General features: G+C 35.6%; 1 protein-coding gene across 4 annotated transcripts in view; it reads right to left on the bottom strand.

The window, feature by feature from the left end:
- Lrrc4c (leucine rich repeat containing 4C) overlaps nt 1–25348 on the bottom strand; it is a 1351357-nt gene that overhangs the window by 970295 nt on the left and 355714 nt on the right. The window contains exon 1 of one of the 4 annotated variants that reach the window (XM_075961512.1): nt 12881–12985. The exons of the other annotated variants lie outside the window; for them this stretch is intronic. The gene's annotated coding sequence lies outside the window, so the exon portion shown is untranslated. Of the gene's footprint in view, nt 1–12880; nt 12986–25348 lie in introns of those variants that run through there. 4 annotated transcript variants of the gene reach the window in all.

The following is a 25348-nucleotide window of genomic DNA, read 5'->3' as shown; positions in this document are numbered from 1 at the left end:
TAAGACAACATAAGGAGATCAAGGAGATTCGTATTGGAAAGGAAGAAGTTAAACTTCCGTTATTTGCAGATGATATGATAGTATACAAAAGCGACCTCAAAAACTCTACCAAAGAACTCCTACAGCTGATAAACACCTTTAGTAATGTGGCAGGATACAAGATCAATTCCAAAAAATCACTTGCCTTCATATACACTAAGGATAAGGAAGTAGATAGGGAAATCAGAGAAATGTCACATTTCACGATAGCCACAAATAGAAAAAATATCTTGGGGTAACTCTGACCAAGGAAGTAAAAGATCTATTTGACAAGAACTTTAAGTCTTTGAAGAAAGAAATTGAAGAGGACACCAGAAAATTGAAGGATCTCCCTTGTTCTTGGATTGGGAGGATCAACATAATAAAAATGGCAATTCTACCAAAAGCAATCTATGGATTCAATGCAATCCCCATCAAAATCCCATCAAAATTCTTCACAGATCTGGAGAAGACAATAATCAACTTTATATGGAAAAACAAAAAACCCAGGATAGCCAAAACAATCTTCTACAATAAAGGATTGTCTGGAGGCATTACCATTCCTGGCTTCAAACTCTATTACAGAGCTACAGTATTGAAAACAGCTTGGTATTGGCATAAAAACAGAGAGGTCGACCAATGGAACCGAATAGAAGACCCGGACTTTAACCCACAAACCTATGAACACCTAATTTTTGATAAAGGAGCTAAAAGTATACAATGGAAAAAAGAGAGCATCTTCAACAAATTGTGCTGGCAAAACTGGATGTCAATCAGTAGAAGAATGAAAATAGATCCATATCTATCACCATGCACAAAACTCAAGTCCAAATGGTTTAAAGACCTCAATATCAGTCCAAACACACTGAACCTGATAGAAGAGAAAGTGGGAATTACTCTACAACACATGGGCACAGGAGACCATTTCCTATGTATAACCCCAATAGCACAGACATTAAGGGCCTCATTGAATAAATGGGACCTCCTGAGACTGAGAAGCTTCTGTAAAGCAAAGGACACTGTCACTAAGACAAAAAGGCAACCCATTTACTGGCAGAAGATCTTCACCAACCCCGCAACTGACAAATGTCTGCTCTCCAAAATATATAAAGAACTCAAGAAACTAAATGGCTAATCAACCCAATTATAAAATGGGGCACTGAGCTGAACAGAGAATTCTCAACAGAAGTTCAAATGGCCAAAAGACACTTAAGGTCATGCTCAACTTCCTTAGCGTTCAGGGAAATGCAAATCAAGACAACTTTAAGATACCTTCTTACACCTGTCAAAATGGCTAAAATCAGAAACACCAATGATTGCCTTTGCTGGAGAGGTTGTGGAGAAAGGGGTACATTCATCCATCGCTGGTGGGAATGCAAACTTGTGCAACCACTTTGGAAAGCAGTGTGGCAGTTTCTCAGGAAATTGGGCATCAACCTACCCCTGGACCCAGAAATACCACTCTTGGGAATATACCCAAGAGATGCCCGCCCTATCATACAACAAAAGTATATGCTCAACTATGTTCATAGCAGCATTGTTTGTAATAGCCAGAACCTGGAAACAACCTAGATGCCCTTCAATGGAAGAAAGTGTTTAATATATACATATTAGAGTACTACTCAGCAGTAAAAAAAAAATGACACCTTGAATTTTGCATGCAAATGGATGGAAATAGAAAACACTATCCTGAGTGAGGTAAGCCAGACCCAAAAAGAGGAACATGGGATGTACTCACTCATAATTGGTTTGTAGCCATAAATGAAGAACATTTAGCCCATAATTCGTGATCCTATAGAAGCTAAATAAGAATGTGAACCCACAGAAAAACATATAGTTATCCTCCTGTATATTTTCCTTCATCAGGCGATGAAAGGAGACAGAGACAGAGTTCCACACTGGAGCACCGGACTGAAACCCCAAGGTCCAAATCAGGAGGAGCAGAAAGAGAAAGAGCACGAGCAAGGAACCCAGGACCGCGAGGGGTGCACCCACACACTGAGACAATAAGGATGTTCTATAGGGAACTCACCAAGGCCAGCTGGAATGGGTCTGAAAAAGCATGGGACAAATCCGGACTCGCTGAACATAGCGGACAATGAGGACTACTAAGATGTCAAGAACTGGGTTTTGATCCTACTGCATGTACTGGCTTTGTGGGAGCCTAGGCTGGTTGGATGTTTACCTTACTAGACCTGGAAGGAGATGGAAGGCCCTTGGACTCCCCACAGGGCAGGGAACCCTGACTGCTCTTAGGGCTGATGAGAGAAGGGGAGTTGATTGGGGGAGGGGGAGGGAAATGGAGGTGGTGGTGGGGAGGAGTCAGAAATCTTTAAATAATAAATAAATAATAAAAAAATAAAAATTCAAAAAAAGATAGCTCATTTTTTTTTTTAAGAAAAGAAAGTTCAGCACTCAATTACAGGACTTCATAACTAGCTCCATAGCATTTTATCTCCATTCACACCAATGAACAAAGACAGAAAGCTTCAGCTCATTAGACAGCCACATTGTGATCCCAGGATTCCTGTGGAAAGAATCAAATCCATGCTAGTGATAGAAGAAGAACATTTACAGAGTGGTTAGACTTACAAAATTATTGGAAAGGTAGAAATAATCGGAATAATAGGGCCACTTACATTTTCTAAGAATGCTCCCAAAGCTAGAACACAGAATCTAGACTCCACAAAACTTATGGATCTTTAGTGAGGAGAAATAGAGGTTCAGAAAACTAATGTAGCCGGGCGGTGGTGGCGCATGCCTTTAATCCCAGCACTCGGGAGGCAGAGGCAGGCGGATCTCTGTGAGTTCGAGACCAGCCTGGTCTACAGAGCTAGTTCCAGGACAGGCTCCAAAGCCACAGAGAAACCCTGTCTCGAAAAACCAAAAAAAAAAAAAAAAAAAAAAAAAAAAAAAAAAAAAGAAAACTAATGTAAACATTACTTGCTTATTCAACATGTAAACATCTGAGAAAAGAACTGGCCTAAATCAAAATAAATAATTTAATGATTTGACCTTGATTTCTTTACATCAAAAATAAAATAGTCCTTACTATATTGTAAATTATATTTTGTGGTTTTAAAAAAAGTTAAGTTCATCGAATGCAGTGTCTAGTGTGGTATATGTTTTATGTATGTATGTATTATCATATATGTATGTATTATATGTGAATATAATATATAAATATATATATACTCACTAAGGAGGAGTAGTCATCAATCTTTATGATTGTTTTTGAACTTGTTTTTGCTCTCCATATTAAATAAACATATTTACTTAGCCAAATAAATTTCCTCATGCAGTTACCAAGGAAAAAAGTTTATAAGATGTTGAAGCTATAATTTGTTCATATTTAAAATTTATTTCAAAGTATTAGCTTGATGACAAAATAAATGTTTGTTGCTGCTGTCATTTAATATTTAAAAAGTTATTTGGGCATATTTATTTATTTCTTCCAAATAAAATACCAAAGAATTCTAATAGACTTTAAAGGAGAAATTAAGTATAAGGGAAAAAAGCAACATGGCTTATTATGTAATGGTGTTTGCTGCCAAGTCTCACTACAAGACTTTGTGCCAGAGGAGAACTGACTCCTAAGAGTTATCTTCTGACCTCTACCTTCAGGGTTTTCCAAATGTGCACCCATACAGAGAAAGTCTTTGATGCATGCACACACACACACACACACACACACACACACACACACACAGAGAGAGAGAGAGAGAGAGAGAGAGAGAGAGAGAGAGAGAGAGAGAGAGATCATTGGAAGAGATAAGTCAGAGAGAGAAATAAAGTAGAAATGAATAAGAAAGGAAGGAAGGAGAAAGAAAGATGTCTTTTCTTAAATCAAAATTTTAAAGGAGACTATCAATAAAATGGGGTGGTTGACATAGTAATGAATGCTTGTTTAAAAGCTTGAATATCAAAAGAGATTAGATAAGACAAAAACTTTTTTTTATTCCCATCTTCTAAAACAAAACTTAGGAAAGTATTTAAAGGACTTTTGTTATTCCCAAACTATGTGTTACAATCTGGCTTCTTACAAAATCAGCCCCACACACACATGCATCCTTGAAAAGCAGTTGTGTAACCAGATCACACACACTTATACACATATGCTGGACACAGAATTCTACATTTATATTAGGATCTAAGATGGTCTCAGAAAATGTGTTTTAACTCCACATAGATAAGAATTCATTACATCTCATATCCGGTCAACACAATTATAAGAATATTCTCTTTCCTTTCTTTGTTCAAAATATGTGTGCTTGCATATTTAAATGCTTAGAAGTGATATTTCATAATTATGAATCTAGAAGCAAAAAGCCTTCCCAGTATCCTCTTAATCAGCAGTGTTAAGTAAACAATCAAGAAAATAAAGCAAGTAGAACATCTCACGGGGTCCCAATTATCACTGGAGCAGCAATGATGCTTTCACCAAATCCATCATCTCTCTAGCTAATGACCAGTGAATACAATGCAGATGATGTCTAACTTGGTCCAGAGAACTCAGGATATTAAGGAAGGATATGATCATTAATTCCAGGTAATACAAAGACCATTTCTCAAGGGATCACTGCTCAAGCAATTTTATGTTCAACTTAAGAAAAGTTCAGATTCCTAAATACATTATTTTTAGAGTAACTGTCCTTTTCTTTCTTTTCTTTTTATTTTTTTTACAAAAGAATCTGATTTAAAGGGAGTAGAACCATTGTCCCTTTGTCTATTCACGATTGTCCACCTGTGTAGGTCAGAGACTTTTAGCCTATTTCTTGCCAATTACAAATGGCTCAGTTATTAACTAAAGAAATTTATTGTAAATTACACTTAAATAATGACAAACATGTTGTTGAAGTTATCTACACAAAACTTTAGAAACATAAATCAAAATCATAATATTATAATATAACCTTATGTACTAAAAATCATCATAGGAAGAGGATGTGATCCTTTTTATTTTAATTAACATTTATAATTGTACAACAAAATGGGCTGCATGATCACACACACACACCATCCTTTGATGATATTCACCCTGTAGAAACACAATTCTGCTATCTAAAACAATTGCAAATAAATGTGTGATTAAAACAAATTTTACAGATAAAATGGAGTATTCACATCCCAGATGAAAGTTTTTATGAATAAGCCACATGTTGTATAAAAACATGCTTCTTCTACTGGTTTTAAAAGCCATAATATCTGGATATTGAAAATTATACTATTAAAAGGAACAGATTTAGGGAGATACTTAAGATATACCATTAGTGAAAATGGAATTAAAGGGATAATATTTTAATGTGTGTGTGTGTGTGTGTGTGTGAGAGAGAGAGAGAGAGAGAGAGAGAGAGAGAGAGAGAGAGAGAGAGAGAGAGAGAGAGAGAGAGAAGAATTGGGGCATGGGTAGGGAAAGGGACAAAAATGAAGGAAGGAGGGAGGGAGGGAGGGAAAGGGAGAATCTGGATGAATTGTACACTAAGGTATCTATTTATACAATGCTTATTTTCAAGTGAGTATTATGTTATTAGTTGCCCTTTGTGTCTGGTTTCTAATTTCCCTATAGTGTGCATGTACTTCTTCTTTGCAAAATTACACACTGTTACTCATAGCCTCAGAAAGATTGACATGCTTCTTGTACAGACCAAAGACAACCTCATTGAACTCTGATGCTGCCAATTACAGTGACTTTACCATTGGTATCAGCCACTTAATAGTATGCTATTAACCAATGTTAATGCAACATGCAGAATTATAGGTCATAGGTTTTCAGGTTTCTGCGGACCTTAATGCAATAATAAAAACAGAGATAGTGCATTAGGTAGTACATAGGTCAACAATGTAGAATAAAGCATTTATAATATTATACAGGCTATATAGAACTTATTTATTGTATATATTTCTTTCCTTTTCTTAAAAGTAAATTTAAAGATAATACCTTTGAAATTTTCCCCTCTCCCATTAAAAATAAGAGCAGAGTTGGTGATGAAAATAACTTAGAGGACTTGTCTAGTAGAATAGTAGAGGACTCGTCTAGTTTACATGTGGGCCTAGGTTTGAGTCCTTGCTGATGTGTGCATACATACACATATATAAAAATAAGAATAATGCCTACTATGTACTAACTATAATTAAGACCCTTTTCTTAGGATGAGGTAATTGTCATAATAAAATTCAATAAACAATCATGCATTTATAATGTAAAGGATACTGTTTTAGAGAATTTCCTTCAAACTGGATCATCTTTGTTGGCACTGTTCAATAGATTTCATGTTATCTTCAATGCATGAGAAATTTGTTTAGTAACATTCATAAACATCTAATGAAATTCACTCTATGATTTTCTTACTTTACAGACAATCCTAGTAAGTACTCAAATTTCTACATAGGAAAATAGATTTTTTAAATGCAGAAGAAAATAAGTGGATGGATATTGCCTACAAAGAATCTCATGGCTCACACTGCTATGAAAATGCAAACAGAACAATAGTAGAAACACCTTTCTAGTGAGCTTATAAACATTACTTCCACTTTCAGTGCATTATTCTTCTTTTTTTCCACAGTGAACGTTATATTATCAGGTTCAATCATACACTTAATGTCATCTAATGTATGGAAGTTTTCAATATTGTCATAGTTTGAGATGATCCTAACTTAATTATTAAGGTAATTTATTTAACATTTCATGCCAGAAGTGATAGTGTATGCCTATAATACCAGCACTTGGCAGGACAAGAGAGGAAGAATGTATATTTGTGGCTAGCCAAGGCTACATATAAGACCTTGGATTAAAAATAACAGAATAAATAATCATATAATAACAGTCTCTCAGTACCCTGCATCACTCATGCCCTCTTCTCTGCTGTCTAGGAAGCATGAGGGATCCAAGAATTACCCCAAGAACCCGTCTATAAAGATGTAAATTTCCCATTCTGTTTCTGTTTCATTCTCCCTGGATTTTTCACAGTATCTACGCACACTCTAGGCTGGGACACTCAATCAATCACTGTTATCTCAAACAGAGCTCAACAATCGCACTATTGATTACAGCAGAGTCTCAAAACCCTTGGTAGAGTGAACACCAACATCTCGTCTTAAAGAATTCCATCAAGTGGCTTTGGTGTAACCTAATATTCTCTCAGGTAGAGTCTTCCTGGACATTCTCTTGAGTCACTGAACTCTCATATACTTTCATTGGTTAGTAAAGAGACTGCATTGGTCTTTTGATAGGGCAGAAAATTAGGTGGGTGGAGTAGATAGAACAGAATGCTGGGAAGAAGGGAAGTGAGGCAGATGCCATGATTCTCCCACCCGAGACAGACGCAGGTTAGGATTTTTTCTGGTAAACCACCACCTCGTGGTGCTGCACAGATTACTAAATATGAGTTAAAGCAAGATGTGAGAATTAGCCGAAAAGAGGCTAGAGCTAATGGGCCAAGCAGTGTTTAAATGAATACAATTTGTGTGTTGTTATTTCTGGTGTAAAGCTAGCCATGTGGGACTTAGGCAGGACAAAAAGCAGGCCTGCTCGCTTCTTCACTACAACAGACAACTGCACTGTTCCTTGTGCTTCCCTGATGAAACTATGCCATGTCTCTTAGGTGTCTCATTTAGTCCACTCTGGCTTTTTTACTACATCCTGGGAGACTGCACCCCTCTTTACACCAAGTGGTCATTTGTGTTCCACTACCCTTGTTCACATAAAAATTAAGTCAAACACATGATACCACACCCCATTAGACCACATTCTCATCCTTAGGATTTGAAACATCCTCTCATTAATAACTAAACATAAGTGTCATGCTCCTCTTTGGCTGATTGCTTCCTTCTCAAACCTGCAATTGTTTCAGCAGAGTACAGCATGTCCAAAAGTCTTTGATTCCCCAGGGTGAATGTTGGTAGAATCCTTCTTTCGTTTATCATTGGGAACATATTAGGAAGATATAGACATCTGTCTGTGGGCAAAAACTTTGAATATAGCATTTGTTTGTTTATAAATCATAACCATAATGACCATTGTTTAATTTAAATTATGTATTTGTTGTCCTTGTTTTCTGTTTTGCACATTTAATTAAATACTTCATAAGAGGCAGCTTCTCTGCTCCCTTATTTAAAAGTCCATTCCTCTTAACTAATATAGTGGCCTGCACACAGTGGGTGTTCAGAACATATTCATGAAATAAGCAGTTTTTAAAACAATGTTTGGGTCTGGAAATAGAGCTGAGCATTTAAGAGCTCCTGTGCTTTCAGAGGAGCAGAGTTTAATACCGAGCACATGCATGGTGCCTCACAATCGCTTGTAACTCAAAGTATAGGGGATCTACCTGATACTGTCTTTTGCCCTCTATGGACACCAAGTATGCACATGGTGCATATAAATACATGCAAAGCAAACACTCATACACATGAAATATAAAATAAAATAAAAACAATTTTAAAACAAGATTGAAAACTATCAAGGCTGCTATAAATAGCTGGTTAATTTCAATCTCTCTCAGAACATAAAAATGGCTTCCTTCCGAGTTCAAAATGCAACTGTGATTCTTCAGTTATGCCCTTCTTTAGGTGTATTAAGAAATGTTAGGCTTTCTTTTCACGCCAATTTTGAAGAGAAAAATTGAAGTGTGTTTCATTCTTACTCACTGCATTTTATAAAAATGACTTCACCAAGAAGAAAGAAGTGATAAGGTCACTTCTCTATGGAGAAAAGGTGATCCTACCTAATGAAAGTATTGAGATTCAGGATACAGATCTCTCAGTGGAGTGCACTGGCTACCCTGACGGAGACTTTCTTACTCGAAACAATCTTCACAGGTTTTTTTTTTCCCTCTACAGAGGCAAAGTTGTTCCCTGGCATTGCATGGAAATGTAGCTAGAAAGGTACAGTGAAATCTGAGGAAGTAGTTAATTACTTTTTAAGTCAAAGGCATTAGGTTTTACACCAAAACCAGATTTTTGACTACAGGTAAAGGCATATTAAAGTTCAAAATATTTACTTCTCTAGTGCCTGAGCTGAGCTGAGCTCTGATATTGATCCTCACTATAGGCTGAGGAGTAGAGAAAGATAAACACTTTACTTCCAAAACATAAGCACATGTACACACACACACATGGTAGCTTTAGTGAGATTACACTACATAGGCTCAAACATTTTAACATTTGGTACCTATTTAATGATGCTGTCTGGGGACATTTGGAAGGTGCAGTCACTGGAGAGGAAGGAAAGAGGTGAATGTCACTGGGGATGGGTTTTACTATTAAACACCTAGTGCCACCTCCAGCCTACTCTTCTGCTTCATGGTTGAGTTGAGAATGTAAGTGCTTTGCTCTTTGCTCCAGAAAGCCTGCCTAGCTATTCCTCACTGCCATAGTTTACTCTAGTCCTCTGGAACAATTACAGCAAAAAAAAAAAAAAAAAAAAACAAACAAACAAACACTTCTCCTTATATGCACTGGTCATGGCATTTTATCAGTGTCAGAAACCTAACTAATGCTGTCCTCTACTCACCATTGTATATTTCCTCATTGTGAGTACAATCATATAATATGTAATGTTAGAGTTCATACCACTCTGCATTAAATACTATGTAAAGAAAGTTAAATGATGATTAGCTTGACCTCAGAGAGTAAATATGCAGTGGTCATTCAAGTTAATTCTAATTTATCTGATCATATAATGCACTAAGGTGTTTACTGTTTTGAATGAATATGGGAAGTGCATAAATATTTTTCAAAAGTCAGATGATTAATATTCCTTCCAATTTTTGAGTAATCACACTTATTATGCCCTGTTTTTTGGATCAGTAAAGATAACAGGATTCAAGCATTATTAAACTCTAATACATTTTTTTGTTTTCAATTGAAAAAAAAATACAGACCCTAAGTGAGCATGAAATAATCTAAAAGTGGACACAAAGATCAGTTGAGAAATATCAGTCCCACCAGAGAAAACAAGAGAAAAAGAAAGGTCATCATTCAGACTTTAATCAGCAGCAGTGAATGGAGGAAAAAATGAGTAGCATTCTGAAGGTAGTCATAGAGAAAGTATGTATGCTTTCTCCAAAGATCACAGTATTTGAGGGGAGGCAAGGCTAGGAAATAAGCAAAACATGGGAATAGAGAAAGAAGAGTGAGCAAGAGGAAATCCTGGTGTGGTGTAAGTCAGTAGTCTTGTGCATGACAAGGTGTGTGTTGTGGGGGCCAGAATGGGAAGTCTTAATCAGAAGAGTCTGGAAGATGCAGTGCAAGAAAGGTTTTCTACGTTAAAGTAAGGGATTTTGACTGCAAAACAAACAAACAAAACAGCAGAAAAGGCACTGAAAATTTTTTGTCTACAGAATTATCATACGCTAATTAATGTTGTTTAAAGACCTCTGACTGCAGCAGAGAACACATTGGATAGGAATGCAATGAGCTGTTTTAGTTTTCAGGATTGTTTTATTCTCACACCATATGTGATCCTGTCAGGTGTGAACAATAACAACAACAAAACCAGCTTGCAACAAGGGGATGCCCTAAGGTCCTTTTTGCTACATGTATTGCTTTGCTTTTATTTTTGATTTTTGTTTTTGTTTGTTTGTTTGCTGGTTTTGGTCCTAAGAGAAAGAACTGGCATTTGAGTCTCTAGGCTAGAATGCCTCATAAATGCATAGGAAATTTGGAGAATTCAGGACACTCATGAATGTGACCTGTGGTTTCACCTAACATCTGGTGTTCAACAAATCAAGAAGCATTCAAGAGACTGAGAATCATCAAGAAAAATAGCACCACATTGCACAGGGTTCACACTGGCCAGACAATACTTTGGAGAGTTTTAGCATATTTGCCAGTTAGTTTCATGATCCCATACCAAATAAACCATTTTCTTACCACACAAAGAGCTTCTCCTTTGGAATGCCTGGATGACAAACTAGTAGGTGGTATATGCAAACTAAGTCTTCCTAAATATAGATTAGCATAAATATTACTATGATGTCCTGTCAGTTTCTCGACTAGAGATAGATATTTGAATATCACTATGGTATAAACAGTTGCATGCTATGTGAGATTTAAGTGAGCTCCCAAGAAAAGTAGTTGAGTTATCCTCCTGAGGTGCTATCTAATCATAATCACTGGCAGAGCTAATATAGCACCTGCAATAGCACCAAGCAAAATAGGCCAAATCTTGGGAATCATATGTATGTAAATTTAAGAGGTAACTAAGATCAATTTCATTGATTCCCTAAAAGTATATTATTTCCTGCATAGAATATGTACATATTTATTATTAGTTGACATACATATTGTGACACTTTTCTAGCAGTTAGCAATACAGATAATTTTAATAATTTTCAAAATAATGGGTCTTGGGCAAAGTACTCATCTCATAAATAACATAAAGATATGTGCGGAGCAGTCATGACCATGCCTTATTTAAACAATGCCCATGTGAAAACGTCAACTCTAGCATCTCCACAGTACTTTTTACGCCTTTTGTCCACACTTTCCCTGCATTCCTCTATTCATGCCACCCTATCATCTCTTTCCAGTATGCTTCCTTCGTGATGAGCTGTGAATCAGGATTACTTCAAATGTCTAAAATTCCTCAATGGCAGAAATGTTTCTGAAGACAAAAAAAAAAAAAAAAAAGAACAAAATCAACTAAGTATTGACACAAGGTGGGTTTACACTAACATAGGGGTTCAGGATATTGTTCTTTTTTCTTTACTTCCTCTGAATCCGAGTTCACAGGTATGTAGGGCATACACTTGACCACAGTAGCATATAAAATGTTATTTATTTTGTCCTTTGTTCTGTAAAATCAATGTGGCCCTCTTGCCTGGAGGAAGTTTGGCCATTTCTTAATTCTTTCATTGACCAAAGATCACAACGCGCTGCAGTTCCCTTAAGTTTAAGGCTACCATACATAGTCTGGATTTCTCTCATGAATTTTTTCATGCAGAAAATTAGTTTAAAAATAATAGCATAGCTCAGGTAGCTCCTATTTTTTTTCTGGAAAAGTGGATTGAATTTTGGAAAAAGTACTAACTTGAATGAGACCATAAAATCTATTCCTATATCACCTATTCTAAATGTTTTGAAAATCATTTCAGTTTTGAAAATTTAGAGCAAAGAAATTTCTGTGAGCCTAAAATAAAACTCATTGAGAGTCTTGGCTTGTACCCTAGTGACCCAGAAAAATAAATTTAATAAAAGACCTTGTATTGGCATAAAACCCTAGGTTAAAACCTATAAGTTGAATCAAACACATCAAATTTCTCTCTAATGATCAATTTTGGCATCAGCCTTCACTGTCCTCCTCACAAGAAGAAACTTTCATTTACATAGACAGATATTAATGCAAAGAATTGAATATGAAATGTTTATTCCAATTATTGCATTTCACCCATATGGAACAACAGAGGCAGATTCATTGCTATAACCTAAATTGTTAGTGAATTTCACTGTGGTTCTCTTGCTTTGTAACTGAAAATCCAAAGAAGAACCATCTATGTTTTGAAAGAAAAAATTAAATCACTCCTACAGACGTACTTTAACCTCTAAAAAGTAACTATCTGCTTATGTGATCCTTTAAGTAGTATGGACACAATTCTTTCTAACCGAAACCGTATAGGCTTTCAGCAAATTTATCATTTTTGAGCTTATTGAGAAATTATGATAAAAATCATAAAAATTTAGTTGCCTACTTAAGACCTTTAAGACATGGTTATATAAAATGTAGTTATGGTAAACAGTTTCTGAGATAAGCTACAATGTTGAGTTATTTGTGAAATTTCTCTCTTCTCTAACACGTTTAGGTTGCACACAGCACTGCTCGGGTGCTACAGGAATTCCTACAGCCAGTAGCCTTTAAGTTACTCACCCACTTGGGCATGGCCTCTTATCCTATTTATGCCAATGTAAAGTGCACATCCAGCCTCTTTCCAGCTGCGTGATTCTGTTGCTGTTCTCCATTCCAGCATAGGATTGTGGTATGTGAGTCTACCCCTAAATAAATAAATCTCTATTATTCTCAATTCTGAACTAGTGTGGGATTTCTTGTAAGCATTCATCTTCATCTGGCGACCCACATGGATTTGGACTCCACTCCAAACCTAAAGGCCTAACCAGTCCAAGGCCGAGAAAGTCTCCCAGCCCTGCCTTCTTTCTACCTGTTTTCTGTTTGTTTGTTTGTTTGTTCGTTGTAGAATCCCCACCACAGCAGAGCTTACTGTGTGTGGCCACTTGAAAATTTCCCCAGAGCATTGCCCCTGAGTTCTGGGTTTTTTGCTCCGAGGATGGAGTTGATTTAATTGCTTTTAATTTGTCAAGCAAAGCATATTTCTCAGTATTTAACCAGTACCAAGGCAGGAAACTAAAGCAGCTCAAGACCTTTCCTGCCACCACAGGTTGCATCGCTGCTAGTTGCGACTCTGCAACCATGACACCTGCTGGACAATAAAGATTATTACACCTAAAACAATTACTGGATCTCATAATAGGTAATTAATAAATCAATATGGCAGACTACATTAATATTTAACTTTTAGTAACGTTTTTGCTAATACTATGGATTGTATTCTGCAAGGTTTATATGGCTATGGTGACACTCCACTTGGAGCTTGTTTTCTTCTTGGCAAAATTGGCCTTTGGGCAAGGAACTTCCCATGCATCAACCACTGACAAAATGCACAATGTCCAGACAGGACAAGCAGGATACAAAAAATCTTGTCAAATCTTTCCAGGACAAGGTAAGACAGTTTTGAAAAGTTTTCTGCCTCTGAAAATGGTGTGTCAGTTATTCTAGGCCTTAGTCAAAGTTGGTTGCTTCAAAGTTGCAAATGAGACTTTGGTAGCCAGTTGTCTCTGTCACTTGTACATTTTCTGAAGTTGCTTGATTGCACTTTCTGTTTACTTAAGTAATATTATTTCCCTTCTCAGATCTTCAATGGGGATTAAAGACTAAATAGTTGTAGTTCCTTTCCTCTCATGACTTGGTCAAGTTATTTATTATATAAGACTTAAACTCATTATTGAAACACTTATCAAATGTTTCTTCCTTGATATATTTGTTCTGACTGTATATAATTTTGTATTAAACTTAGAACTCTCTTATTTAAACAAAAGGGGGAGGTGCTGTAGGAATTTCTACAACCAGTAGTAGCCTTTAAGTTACCTGCCCACTTGGGTGTGGCCTCATATTCATTTATGCCAATATAAAGCCCACATCCGGCCTCTTTTCTGGCTGTGGGATTCGGTTACCGTCCTCCTTTCCAGCAGAGAATATTGATTTGTGAGTCTACCCCTAAATAAATAATCTTCTGTTATTCACAATTCTGAACTAGTATGTGATCTCTTTTAATCATCTTTCTTCATGGTGGGGTCATGCTCCCTGATTTTAACTGACTCTAAACACATTTTAAAATTCCCATATAGTGCATATGAAATAATTGTGTTAGGACAAATTTAAGGCATGGGAACTAAGTGTGCTAATGTACATAAATCCTCTTGCTCACAATATAAATTTTCAATAACAACAAAATATGAAGTATTTTCAAAGATGCTAATGACTTATGAAGTATTATTGGAACACTGCAGGAATAAATTCAATATGTAAGTGTCATTAGAGAAGAAAATGTACATATCAAGGAAAATATATAAAAAGGAGAATATGGTATTCTAAAATTATGAGGTCAAAACTAAAAATTAAACCAATATTTTAGGTACATAAGTTCTGACACTTGATTTGGGATACAGGTTTTCTCATAAGCACCCCACCTCCATGTATATTACTATCATATATATACATACATATATACATATATATGTGTGTGTGTGTGTGTGTGTGTGCGTGTATGTGTGTATGTATGCACTTGTAGCTCTTAGCCAAAAATATTTTCACAGGTTTTAATGATATATGATAATGAGTCAATGATAAGTAGATAAATGCATGGAAATCATAGTGCTTCAAGGCACTTTATAAAACAGACTGTTTTATAAAGATTATAAGATTCTGGTTCAAAATGGTTCTTCCCTATTATTAAGTCACCCATAGATCAAGGCCTAAAATCAGCTTTTTCTTCTTTCAATCTAGTGCTGTTTCTAATAAAATCTACCAAATATCATCAATTTATATGGAATTATTATATTAGTTAGTCATAATGCCATCTTGCATAACATGAACATTATGATTTCAACAACCATATTTTGAGGTTTTTCAATTTGCCAGCTGCTATAGATACAGGGATGAGTAATGCGAACTTCCCTTGCAGAAGGTTGCAATCATGTACAGATGATAAACACACCAGTAGTGTTTTTCCTTGCTTAAAGGATAATAACACCTTCTTTAAAATAACACAAAAAGAAGATATCCAAATTAATCTTTAAAAAATAAAAAACTTGGAGGACTGAACCTTTCTAGATTCAAAGTGAATAACAAAGCAGATAGAATAAGGAAGTGTAGTATATTCAAAATGATAGCGAGATTAATAAAAAAAATTAGTGTTAAAAATAAGTCTTAACATCTTAACATTTATGTCTATAGATTTTTAAGTATGGCACTAGGGTTACATAGCAGGAAAATAGTAATAATTATCACAAGTGTTACCGGTACTATTTGAACCAATATTCAAAAATGTGAGCATGTCATAACAAATCACTAAATGCTAAGTGCTGAAATTCTAAATCTCTTAAAAGAAACAAGCTGAGCAGCTCTGTGCCTATAGGTCAGACAAGCGCTGTTTAGATGTACACTATGAGCATTAGTGATATAGGAGAATTTTGACAAACTCATTGTCACAAAAATTAAGAGCTGGGACTGGGGAGATATCTCAGTTGGCAAACTGCTTTCTTGGTTACCATGAAGATTGGAATGCAGAACTCCAGGCACCACATGAAAAAGATTCTAATCTTTCTAGCCACGTAGAAAGCTCCAACATCCCAGGTTTAGTAAGCTAACTTATCACAAAATCACACACACACACACACACACACACACACACACACACACACACACAAACTCATGCACACACACAGACATTCATGCACCTGATAACAGTAGAAGAAAACATCCAGTGTTGCCTTCTGCCTCCTCACACTCACATGGGGCATCTCTTCCTGAATTGCATTCACACACTTAGACAAAATAAAAAGTACAGAAAAGCGTTAGTGTTGTTCTTCAAAACCTTTCATTAGGGAAGAGGAAATATTGTTAAGACTGGGATAAAATAAATGCATATCTAAATTAAATAGAAGACTTGCATGTAGAGCGTGTAAATAAGTATTGTGGGGGGATATAAATGAGGATCCTGCACTCTGTGGTGCCCATTGTAGCAAAATCTCTGTGAACACTTTCTTGAATCTAACTGCTTCCTTCCTTCCTTCCTTTCGTCCTTCCTTCCATCCCTCCTTTCTCTCTTCCTTTACTTTTTGATTTAAGGTCTCTCTCTCTGTAGTACTGACTGTCCTGGAACTATACAAACTGAGATGGCTTCAAATTCTTGAGAAATCATTCAGCCTCTACACCTTGAGTGCTGGAATTAATAGTGTGTGTCACCTGACAGGCATTTAACTTTATTTCTTTATGGTAAGACTATAGAGGAAAGTATTTCCCTTGTTTACCCCATTAAATAACATATATTTGCAATTCTGAACTTAATTCAAACATCTCATCAAAACGTTACTACAAATTTATTCCTCTAAAAGTTCTTATCAGATGATATATTTGATATATCCAAATATATCATTTTTAATTATTTAACTTCCTGTCTTCCCACTAGACTATTAGTATCCTCCCCCTACAAGCAATTATATATATAACAAAAGAACTCTCTTTGGCTCTCTTTATTGCTTTACACATTTCAATTTTTAGAAATTATTTATTAATTTTTAAAAGTATACAAAGGATTGCAGTCAAAACAGGATATGTTGATGTCATAGATTCAAAAGGTTTGCTAATGATCAAGAAGAGATGAACAAGAATTCTGTAGGTACTTTGAACAGTATCTACCAGGCATGTTCACCCTTATTTCTGGAACCTAAATTGTGCAACTTCAAGTTCATGCTGGAAAACTGCCCAATTTATTTACAAAAAAGAAATATAAAGAAATATCCAACCTCATGATATCTTATATAAGTTTACCCTTTGTGCTGGGCCACATTGCTAGGTATCCTTGGTCACATACTGAGGTGTGACTATCATTTGTATGCACCTAGAAGGATTATATTTCATGCAGGGAAATGACCTTCTAGTACAAACAGTTGTTTCCAGGAAACCATTTGTCTCATTTCAGAACACATCTGGGCTAAAGTTTCCATACTCATTTTAAAGAAACAGACTGAGGTAATAAGCATTGTACCCAGTGCCAGAGAACCTACAATCTACCTCGTGCTCTACATTCATGGGGCAAATATTTCTTCTTCTAGTGATAAAATGTTGTCATTTAAGGTATCTTTTTATGTCTTGCCTTGTTGTGTGTGTGTGTGTTTGTACATGTGTGTGCATGTGTGTGTTTGTGTTTAGAAGGCAAAGGAATTTTAAAAATAAAACCCTTTTCACTAACATTGCTAAAGACTGCACTTGTGTGTATTTGTGTGTGTGTGTGCATGTGTGTATTGATTGGGCACAAGCATTGTGCTAAGTATTTTATATCCAGTTACCTTTTTTGTCATCCTAGTCTATGAAGAACTTACCTTTGGAAGAGGGATGATGAAATTTACAAAAGTTCTTTTTGGTTTGTTTGTTTTTATGTTTTTTTTTTAAGACAAGCATTCTCTGTGGCTTTAGATCCTGTCCTGGACTGACAGTTCATAGACCAGGCTGGTCTCGAACTTACAGAGATCTGTCTGCCTCTGCCTCCAGAGTGCTGAGACTAAAGGGGTGCACCACTACCACCTGGCACAACTTACAAAAGTTTTAAAGGTAGCTTAATATCATCTGAAATCTTTGAGGCAGTGTTCAGGACTGCATGGCACAGAAGACCATGCTGTATATGTCATAAACTGTGATTCATCATTTTCTACCTGCTATGGAGAGTCTGATGTCTGTGAGTTCCAGAGACATTGGGTTTGTGAATCTTCTTTTGTTTCATTTTTCTCCTGCCCTCATTGAAAAAGTGAGGGAATAATCAGGACATAATAGTAGTAAGAATATCAAATGTTGCTACATAATTGGAGGAGAAGAGTAGAATAAATTTTTTTAAATTATCTTGTTATTTGGATTTTGCATTATATAAATATATATTAGTTTGACATAAAATTTTACAAAGTAGCATTGTTTGTATATAACACTATATATGGAACTATAAATATAAAGTTTGACAAAATAGTATTATTTGTCTCGAACACTGTATATGGAACTATATAAGGTTGATATTCTTTTTTAAATAATTATTTAATTATATTTAATAAATATTTAATAAATATTCTGTCAGCGTGTATGCCTGAATGCCAGAAGAAGACACCAGACCTCATTACAGATGGTTGTGAGCCACCATATATTTGCTGGGAATTGAACTCAGGACCTTTGGAAGAGCAGGCAATGCTCTTAACCTCTGAACCATCTCTCCAGTCTCAAGGTTGATATTCTTTAAGAAATGTTTTTGCACATTTAAATCCAAAGCAGGAAACAGAACAAATAAGCAGTCTATACCAAGCTTATTCATCTTGAAAGGACTTGGTTACTCTTGTAGGATGAGTAAAGAAAAGTACTTTGAAATCAATGAAACGTGCACATAATCTACCTGTATATCTCAAAACAACCCTTGAGCATGAGGCATATCCTCATAAGTATTAAGGGAATGGTTACACATAATTACTATCAAAAAAAGAAAATTTGACTCATTATAATGTATGGGGAATCCCAGTTACATCATCCTTCTCTCCCTGACCTAGTCTTTCAGCCACATGACCATCACAACATTCATGTATAGGTCTACATGTTCATTTCTTCTGTAGTTTTATACTGTACTATATATAGGACTTGCCTGGGCTTTTCTACTATTCTTTCTAGCATCCCATTTACACATTTACTGTAATGGGAGTTTGTCAAAGCCTGTCAATACTCTTTAATCTATAAAACAAAACTTCCTACTTGACAGTGATTCTGTCCTTAAGGTATACTCATTGTCACTTACTCTTCTACAATTGAAGAATTTAAGAAGAACCCTGTTTATTCTTCAAGAATGGCCCAGAGAGCTAGTCCATTAAGATATGCACTTGTCAAACATATTATTCCCATTGATTTTCGTGTTTTATGCAGTTGGAGGTTGTAAAGCTGCATGTTCATGTTATCATTAATATCTTGCTAATTGAGAATGCTTTACCTTTTTCTAAATCATTGACCCTTGACTACTGTCTCAATTTGTGTGATTCTGATCATTTCTCTAAGAAACATATTTTGAATGTGAAGAAAAAATTTTGTGTTCTATGATGACCTAGATCATTATCTTGGCTGACATCTATAAAAATTAACATCTTACCCAGAAAGTTCACTTGCTAGGTGTACAGTGTTCATAATGAGGGAAGAGTACCTGAGACAATGCAGCTTATCCAAATTCATTGAGCAACCTCAAACTCTGAAAACAAGTGAAACAGCCAGTGAGCACTGCACACAGGAATGAGGACTGGAAATTACTTATAAACTATGCTAATTTTGACATTGGAAATGTTGCTTTCATCCAGGTATAGGATCACACACTTGAAACCTAACTAGCATGTGGCGTTTCAAGGCTCAAAAGTTCAAGGTTATCCTTTCTGGGCTACATAGTTAGCTGTTCAGAGCTAGCCTGCTGTACACGAGTCTCTCTTCAAAACAACACCAACAAAATCCTCTTTTATTTGATAATGAAGAGAGGGTGAAAATCACTTTATGTTCTCAATGTGTCACATTTCTTAGCTCTTCCTCTCCATTTTCCATTCCTTCCCCCTCATCAGAGAAATAGTTCTTTGAGTCACTTACCTTTTTTATTTTTCTAAATGTGGAAGAAAAATTATTGTGATTCAGAACAGAGAATAACAATGGATGGATTTTGATTCTACAAGATGGTCCTCATGTCCTTAATTTTCCTGCTCTTTTCAATGAGTCCCAAACAGTCACAAATCATACAATTATGGATGGGAAGAAATTATGCCAAAAAATACAGTCATTCTGTGGTTATAGAAAAGTTAGAGAAATAAGAGATTTCACACACCAGCAGAAACAAAGCCAGATGTAAAGCTTGAGAAAAATTCACATTGCTTTCATCCTTGAAGCTTTTAAGATTTTGAGATAATGTAATCAATAAAATCATCAATTGAAAAGTGCAGAATACTTCCTTAACAATCTCAATATTTCACTTCTTATATTGCCACTACTTTGCAGATAAAGATACTGACTTGAAAAGTGTATGATAGAAATGAAAAGACCTTTAAAAACACCTAACTTAGCAGTCACATCCTACAAATGAAAACGCTAAAGTCAAGAAAAGAGAGTTGACCAAACAAATGAAATTAAAGTTAAGAAGTTGTCAATTCGGACCCTACACAGTTTCCACCCACACAAGCTTTCATCATATAGCCCAAGCCAAATCAATTTCTCAGGGCAAAAAGACAGTCATTTCACTGTTTCAGAGTTGTTTCTTTTTCTCTTCCAATATTGCTTATTTCTTCAACCAAATTTTGAGATAGTCTCTCATTTCTTCTCAACCACAAAAGGATATAGAAAAAGTAATAAAAAAATGCTACTGTGCTTTTAGAGAAAAGCTTGGGCAGACAGCCCAATTAATATTTCTAAATCTTATTCACAGTTTTCTTTTTTGGTTGCTGTAATTTGGGGATCCATAACTGTTAATAATCACAAGATATAACTCTATTGGCTGCTCTTGTTTACTCGTTTAGAAACAGAGCCACCTACATTAACCCAGATGACCCTGACTTGCAGCAGTCCTCCTGCTTCTGTTTCAGACCGCACTAACACATCCAGCTTTTAGAATTTTATTTAAATAACAGCTAAAAAGCATGACTGTTTTCTTTTCCTTATACCATTGCAAAATACCCGAGTACCTCAAGTCATATTTTATAATTTCTCTGATGTTAAAATATTCCACTTTAAATACTATGGAATGTACTCATGTTTAGCTCAGGGAAACACTATCCTTGAAGTATTAAAAAATAAATAATTTTTATTATTCACCCCCAAATTATTATTCTTTTATTTGGGAGAATGAAAATTTAAGTGACTATTCAAACTTTGGAAAAATACTAAAAGATGGTGTCACCATTTTTAAAGAGACAATATACCTTTTCAATCATTCCCACTTGCATGTTTGCATGTGTAGATAATGAAACTTATTGCATCCTGTATGTAAGATCATTATGAGATATCAGTGAAGCACAAAGGTTGGCTTCAGGTTGTAGTATGGCTGAGCCAGAGCAGGGTTGGCTAATACTACTTTCTGTGAACACACCTTTATGACTAATCAGCACCCTTGTGCCTTGCTCATTTAGAAAACCTGCTAATTGTTCATTTTCATTTAGGTTCTACTTTAATCTCTCAAATTCTATTTCATTTTTCTGTATATACCAAAGAAAGGAAATAGAAAATGATACAAATACGTGTATATGACCAAATAGTTCAGCCAGGGAAAATGGAGTGAAAATCCAAGGTGTAGTCTTCTTCTTCTTTTTTTTTTCAATATTTTGAATCACTAAATGAAAGGAGGGTGGCTCCAGATTGCTGGGACTGAAGGCATTTGTAGTAGCCATTTAATTCCCAGGATACAGATAAAACCTGTATATCGAAGCAACCCCCATCATCATCATTATTATCTTCTTGATTTATAAAATTTGTATTGGTAAAAACATTGCCTACCAATATACTTTTATATATCTTTCAGGCTAATTTTATAGTAAAAGAGTCTTCCCAGGATACATGCAAGAGAAATATAGGACCATTAAATATGAGTGTCATCTCATCAGGCATCAAATACAGCATTTATGATAGAAAGCCATGACTAGTGACAACCCATACAAGAAAAAGTTGCAAGATAAGGAGAAAGTATGTTGGAAGTAATGAAATTTCCTGTTTGCTCTCTTCATGTGTAGCTGATAACCCTCTAATATGCAAGCAGAACTTTATCAGACAAGGCTAATTTGGTGTATTAACCATTTGAGAAGTAAATGAATCTATGATGTTAGCCATCAGGAGCTTTCAATATTTTGACAAATTAATGTTCAAGATGCCAACTGCATCCAGCAAGGCAAGTTCCTTATGTCCCTGCCCCCATTGTTCAATGGCAGAAAAAGTGTTGAATCTTTCCAGGACAGTTTCTAATCTGAGCATCTCTCGGAGAGCCAACACTCTGACAGGAGACAGCATCTCCCTGACAGCATGAAACAGGAAGGCTATGAGCTGAACAAGCTGTGCAATGCCTTCCCCTGTCGATCAGGTGGGCAGCCATGTCTGGATGTATTATAAAATGGCTACAGGTCTTTAATTTTTTTTTCTCTGTCAATCCTTTGCAGCATCCCATAATTAAATCAGGGGAGTTGGAATAATGATTTTGAGCAAACAAAACAGCAAACCTATTTTTTATATACTGAAATTTTTATGAACCCTCTTCTGGTTCTCTTAGGAAAGACAGGAGGGCCACTGTCATTTCATTTCACCCGTCTTCCCACACCGTCTGGATGCATATCTTTTCTTTAATGACGACATCCAGGAAGTAAGGCATAGGTGTAGAATTATTTTTTAATCTAAATAAAATTTAAAGCTAGGGAACATGCAAGATCTGTGTAATTTTGATTTACATTGAATATTGTTATTCCTCTAGCACATATGAAAATACAAAGACTTCTATGTGCAAGAATGTTTGTTTGCACATGTACATTTATATGATAGTGTTTATGTTTGACTATGTAGAATTACTGTATATTTAGATAAATATAAAGACATAAATTATGTATGTAACAAATATATATTCTGAAATACCCGCTTCCTCTTATATTGAGGCATATTGTAATTTTAATAACCTAAAATTATAAAACCACACTCGAAATTTAAAATTAATGATAAATATTTTTCTCAAAGCACAGTGAAGAAGAGAGAATAAAAATAACTTCACTTTATTAAGAATATTTTTTGTAGACTATGAATTTATTTAAATTAGCCCTCAACTTCTGGTCCAAAACCACAAGCAAAAAATGTCAATTGCATAAGAGCACCATACCCACTGCAAAAGGCCTGTGATAAATAAGATGATTTTACTTTTGTATTCTCCTCTGCCACTGCTGTTGGGGAAAATGACAGCCTAATCATGTCTGCCCAGCACCGGGCTGTGAGTTTACATTACTCGGCATGTGTTCTGTCATTACTGCACGGTTTGGGGGGATAATGATTTTGTCTAAACTGTACCACAGGCAGAGAGCATTCCTGAAAGTCACTCAGCAAGTCACAAAGGAGATTTTCTGCATGTTTTAAAGTGTGCTGGGGGTTTAAATGTGAAATAATTTGTTGCTGGAGGGCAAAGAGGAGACATAAAAAATCTTGTCCTCTTTAACAACAGCACAATAAATGCTGACATCTATATTCATGTTTATTTACATAACAATGAATTTCCAACGAAGGAACTGTGATCAGTGGATGCCCCTAAGACAGAGGCAAAGCCATTGAAATTTACATAATTGTAGAAAAGTAGGTAAAGAGAAGAGATAATAGCAATTACATTATTGCCAAACTTTAGGCGACAAGAGAGACAACAAACAGGAGATTTCCGTTGGGTCCCTCCCCTGCTCAGGGAACGCAGCAGGAGAGGCAGAGAAAAGATGGTAAGAGCCAGAAGGGTCAAGGACAACAGGAGAACATTGCCCACAGAATCAGCTAACCAAAGCTCATGGGTATTCACGGAGACTATGGTAAAAATCACAGTGCCTGCATAGATATCTGCTAGGTCCTCTGTATATATGCCGTGGTGTGTCAGCTTGGTGTTCTTGTGGGACTCCTGGAGAAGAGCTGTCTCTGACTCTGTCTTCTCTTGGGAGCCATTTCCTCCACTGACCTGCCTTGCCCAACCATGAAATGAGAGTTTGTGCCTAATCTTATTGTATCTTGTTTTGTCCTATTTGGCTGTTGTTTCTTAGATGCCTGCTTTTGAATCTGGTGAGCAGGGAGGTTGAGGGAGGCATTGGGGTCAGTGTAGGGAGGTGAAATTCTGGCAGGGATGTATCATATGAGAGGAAAAATTTAACAAAAAAAGGAACACAAGAAATTGAGAAGATAAAGGAAAAAGTGTTGGAGTAGACAGGGATTGGAGAAGAGGGAATAGAAGGTAGATTGATCAAAACATAACACATCAAATGTATGTATGAGACTCTTAAAAAAAAACAAAAGCTACAAAATTGAAAAAAAAAAGAAAATTAACTAAATTCCAAAAGCAATAGTATGTTCACCTTAGAAAAATATAACAATGGGAAGAGAGTGAAAGAAGTAATAAATTGAAGAATAAAACAATGAACAACATTAAAACTTAGGAAAATTGCTCTCAAACCTCTGCACTATTGAAACATTGTCATAATAACATTTCTTTACATGTATCTCTGGTGTGCATGAGCTTCTGTATGTAATACAATTTATATGGGTACATATATATGTGCAGATGCACTTGTCTATGCAAAATGTTGACTACAAGTGTCTTTATCCATCACTCTTCACTTTATTTACTGAGGCAAAGTAGATGATGAACTAGGAATTCACGAATTGAACTAGTCTAGCTTGCAAACTTGACTCAAGAATCTCATCTCTGATGAGAAATCTTGTGAGATTGGGCTTGTTTCCTCACAAAAATATTGATGAAAATCTCTTCTAATATAAGCGGTTCTCAATTTTTTTTCCAAAAAATGGACAATTTAATGTTCTCTTCATTTTCAGAGGAAAATCATTGATTTTTCATGGTAATAATTTTTATTTTAATTGCTGAATATTCTCAGAAACATATCTGGGTATTTACCAATCTCACAAGATTTCTCATCTAAAGATTAAATATAAATAAAGAATATGTTATAAGAATAATGTATATATTTAACAGTGTTTCAGTAACATAATTATTGCTAGCATAAAACATACTGATCATAAGATTCGAATATCAAATTGGATGATGTTATGTTAAAATTCAGTTCTAATTCATTTTCTCCTTCACACCCTCACATGCAAGCAATATGTACAAATAAATATTTTAAAAGAAAAAAAAAAAAAAAAAAAGAATCTCATCTCTGCCTCGTGAGTGCTTAGAATACAGGTAAGTCACCATACCAGTCTATCTGTTGTGTTACCTCAGAAGATTGGATTCTAGCCCCCATGGTAGTAAGATAATTGTTTTAT

Source organism: Microtus pennsylvanicus, chromosome 2, assembly GCF_037038515.1.
Source record: "Microtus pennsylvanicus isolate mMicPen1 chromosome 2, mMicPen1.hap1, whole genome shotgun sequence".
In the NCBI taxonomy this organism is placed as follows: Eukaryota; Metazoa; Chordata; class Mammalia; order Rodentia; family Cricetidae; genus Microtus; species Microtus pennsylvanicus.
Note: the sequence above shows the minus strand (reverse complement) of the source record. Positions and strands in the feature narration are given on the sequence as shown.